Source organism: Mastomys coucha, unplaced genomic scaffold, assembly GCF_008632895.1.
Source record: "Mastomys coucha isolate ucsf_1 unplaced genomic scaffold, UCSF_Mcou_1 pScaffold1, whole genome shotgun sequence".
In the NCBI taxonomy this organism is placed as follows: Eukaryota; Metazoa; Chordata; class Mammalia; order Rodentia; family Muridae; genus Mastomys; species Mastomys coucha.
Window position 1 is genome coordinate 28,223,196 of NW_022196891.1, and position 4,864 is coordinate 28,228,059.

Here is a 4,864-nt window from a genome sequence, read left to right on the forward strand (position 1 = left end):
TTACATTTGCCATATGTCAAACAGATACTTAATAACTGAGACACACAAAATCATCTAATTCCAAAATATTTGATAACATCCATCTTAGAACCCAGTCCTCAACTACAATGGATAACATGGTGGAAAGATTAGGTTTTAACCAGGGAGTAACAAAATAGAACTAGAGGCATTGATATTGTCAAGATCTATTACTAGATGAAGATCCATATTCAGAATTGAGAATACAGATAACACTTGATGATGCTGTCCTACAACAATGTCAAACAATAACTTTAATGCTTGGGACAAGGTTGAACAACAGGGACAAGCTGAATCATTTACAAAGATAACTCAAGGTCCAAATGAATCTTTCACTGACTTTTTACAAAGATTAACTATAGATCTAATTAGAGCAATATCAGATCCAACTGCTAGAGAAATTTTAGTTAAATAATTAGCTTTTGAAAATGCAAAAAAGGCTATTAGACCTTTAAGAGCCAGATCAACATCTCTTTGTAGATTAAAACTACTGCAAATATAGAATTTAATGATCACAATTCAGTTATGGTTGGACAAACAATTACAGGAAATATAGAAACACAAAACACCCATTACTGTAGCTGTGAAAGATCAGGTCACTCCCTAAAGGACGGCAGACAAATAGTCTCAGTCTCAGGTAAAACAAAATCTAAAATAGATTAAATACAGAAGACCAGAAGATCAAATAGGAAAACTAAGGCTACATGTAGCTAATTATAGCCATGAATTTATGGGGAAGAGAGCTATTGAAACAGTGGGAATCACGGATTATCATTCCTCCAACTTTAGAGACAGGCTGTGAAAGAGGAGATGTTCCTAATAAAGAAATTTTAAAATGTTATCAAAGACAGTAACAGACTGTCTAAGCTGTCCATAAGCAGGATGAAACAGAGGCTGACTCTTCAGTTTTACTTGGGGGAGCCACTGCTGCTACATCACTGCTGCCCTATCACTAAAGTGGCAAACTGACAAACCTGTTTGGATAGAACAATAGCCTATGGCGGAAGAAAAGTTACAGGTACCAGAACAGCTACTCCAACAGCTGACTTCTAATGAACATAAAACAACAGCTGCTGAAAGACATTGGATTATGGAAAAAACTGCTGAACTAACTTAGCCTGTTTCTATTAAGGATGTTCTAACTTCAAATTAGAGGGGGAAAATATGTTATGCTTCGGGAGAGGCTTTGGTTTTGTTTCCACAGGAAAAGAAAAGATGTGGATTCCTTTCAAATGGACAAAAATCAGATTTGACAGGGGGAGACCCCCGAATATCCTGACTTTAGACTTGAAAGAAACCAAGAAAAACAAAACAGGTGACATAAATTGCTGATCCCTCTTCATGGGAATGGCTCTGAGACCAGCTTATACATGAAAATGTCTCTAGCCAGAACTTCAGCTACGTATAGCCAATAAATCTTGTTTGCCACAAAATTCTCAAGACGTAGCATACCATCTTTTCAAATAGCACAGATAGAAAAGTATATGACAGTTTGGTTATACAATCTAAATTAGCTTATAAAGAAAGACATTGAACCTTACCTGCTCAAACAGAGAGCAGAGAATCGTCTTTAACTGAATGGTGCACACTGCACTTTCCATACATGTTATTGTGGACATGTGTCTTACCTGTGAGAGTTTATGTGTTTACAGACACTAATGAAGGTAGAGCAGCCCTGACAAGATTCACCCTCAGAGATGCTGAGTCGCTGAGACATGCTTATCCCAGCCTCCTTCTTGATCCTACCTCAGACTGCCTCAATGCTGTTTTCTCAAAAAATCCCCATCTGAGACAATTTCAAAGTGGCTAGCTAGCTAGATTACCCAGCCTCACAGACTGTTTTCAGTCAGAACTTCAATTAAGCTGCTGCTGCTGCTGTTCTTGGTGATCATCCCACGGTACTGGCATCTTCAAAACACTGCTGTTTTCCACGGCAACTAGGCTTCACCATTAACCTCTCATAGGCTCTCTTCATGGCGCCAAGCCTCAACTCCTTTCCTTGACCCCTTCAGTCCTGAGCCATCGATTGCAACTGAGGCTGCACCTTCACCAATGGCCTTCCATGACCTCTCACAGTGCCGAGCTCTTTGTGACCCCCTCATGCCTCCAAAACCAGTACCACCTGGGTGACTCTTACACACTACCAAGTACAGCTGCAGCACAAGATGCAACCGTGGCTATCCCTGGAACACAGCTTCTTTGTGCTCTCGGAAAAACACTTCCCAGAAGATGTCACTTCAATGATGCTGGTCTCTTCTTAATCACCACTAATTTCTTAGCTCCAGCTAACCAGCACCAATAGTCCCAGTAATGCAAAGGTTTTGCTTTAGTAGTTCTGTTATCTTGTTAATTACGGCTGATTCTTCAGCCCCAGCTAACCAAAACCACAGAATCTTCACAATCAAAATAGCAACAGCCCTGATAAGAGTCTTTAACCTTCCCTCCAAAATTTCACAAGCCAGGCCTCCATCTTCTGCACTGTTCTCAACATGATCTTCCAAGCTCCTACAGAACAGCCCACAGAGCTCTTAACATCCCAATGACTCTTCTAACTCAAAGTTCCAAAGTCCTTCCATAGTCCTCCTCAAAACATGGTCAGGTTGTCACAAGAATACCCCACTCCCGGTACCAATTTGTCTTAGTCAGGATTTCTATTCCTGCACAAAACATCATGACCAAGAAGCAAATTGGGAAGGAAAGGGTTTATTAAGCTTACACTTTCCACATTGCTGTTCATCACCAAAGGAAGTCAGAACTGGAACTCAAGCAGGTCAAGAAGCAGGAGCTGATGCAGGAGCTGATGCAGAAGCCATGGAGGGATGCTCCTTACTGGCTTGTTTCCCCTGGCTTGCTCAGCTTGCTTTCTTATAAAATCCAGGACTACCAGCCCAGGGATGGCACCACCCACAATGGGCCCTCCCCCCTTGATCACTAATTGAGAAAATACCTTACAACTGGATCTCATGAAGGTGTTTCCTCAATAGAGGCTTCTTTCTCTGTGATAACTCCAGCTTATGTCAACTTGACACACAAAACCAGCCAGTACACCCCCCAACCATCTCTTAACTCAGTTATTCTGTTTATACTAATCTACATCCTGCCACGTGGTTGTTTACTTCCCTCTCCTCAGTGTCATACATCCAACTTCCTTCATGTCCGGATGGTGAATTTCCCCCCTCTGATCCTTTCCCAGGGTTCTTTTCTCTACTAGAATACTTTTCATCCGCCTTACTAGTCTGCCTTTTGATATAGGCCATAGGCATTTTATTTTAATCAATCAGAAGATGCCTTAATCAGGCAAGGAAGGACAGAGATACATCTTCACACAGTACAGAAAAGCATTACTCCAACAGGAAGTGTGTCCTTGAACAAGGGTCTTACAAGTTAGAGGCATTTTTGTTTAATGGATCTTAGGAACAGTAATTAAAATCTTAAAACATAACTTTGGCTCTCACAGCGTCTCTGTAATCTGTTGATTTGAGTCCTCCACATAAACACTCAGGAGTGGTTTACCTGGGCTATGTAGTAATCTATCTCTAGTTGTTTGTTTGTTTGTTTGTTTATTATCAAGCAAGACAGAGTCCCAGTACTGAGAGGAGGAAGTGAGCCGAGGGTCCAACTCCTAACCAAAAACCTTTTAACTGATCTCTGCTGGCAAAGGAAAAACCAGTTTTCTTCTATGGAGTGAAGGCCCAGAAGAAGTTAGCCGAAAAAAAAAAAAAAAAAAAAAAAAGGAACTCCATTACTCAATGTTTCTTTTCTTTTTTGTTTTGGTTTATTTTTTTTGGCATTTAAAATTTTTAAAACTGGATTTTTAAAAAAAAAAGCAGCTTTTAAGTATTTATAGGACATTTTAAGATTATAAAATGTTTTGTATTATGTTTTTATTAATATGTAATTTTAAAAAGCATAAATAAATGGCCACAGCTATGAGCACCAAACACTAAACACCAAAAACCAGGTTATTTCTATCTTAGGATGTAGCAAGACAATGACCTAAGCAAAGAGTGGCAAAGAGCCCTATAGAATGTCTCTCCTCTTCTGTGGCCTACCAGACTAAAGAGACTGACTAAGAATGTATGTATGTCTAGCCACAGCTGACCAAAGGTAAGTAAAATCATGGACAGGGAAACCATAGATAGAGGGGGCAGACAGGATGGGAAACAAGGAGAGCATTGGGGTGGGAGAACACTGTGTACCCCCACAAACATGTACCCACATATGAACACATGTGTGCATGTACACACATACACATGCAAATGCATTTTTCAAAGTGAAAACATTAACATTTTCTTAAGTATTGGATTAAGGTGAGCTCAACTTCTATCTTAGCGTTTTACTTCTGTGAACAGACACCATGACCAAGGCAATGCTTAGAAGAACAACATTGAATTGGGGCTGACTTACGGGTTCAGAGGTTCAGTCCATGATCATAAAGGCGGGAGCATGGCAGCCTCCAGGCAGACATGGTACAGGAGGAGCTGAGAGTTCTACATCTTGTTCCAAAGGCAAACAGAAGATTGGCTTCAAGGTAGCTAGGAGGAGGGTCTCAAAGCCTACCCCCAAAAGGACACAATTTCTCCAACAAGGCCACACCTACTCCAACAAGGTCACACCTACACAAACAAGGGCACACTTACTCAAACAAGGCCTCCAAATAGTGCCACTCCCTGGGCCAAGCATATTCAAGCCACCACACTTTCTTGGGGTGTTACTCCTTGGCCAGACAATTGACCTTGCTCAGCTGAAATGTTATGTCTACCTAGTCTGCTGACCTTCACTGGTGCCATCACATTATTCCTTCTATTGGTTTTTTGGTTTTTTTTTTTTTTTTTTTTTTTTTTTT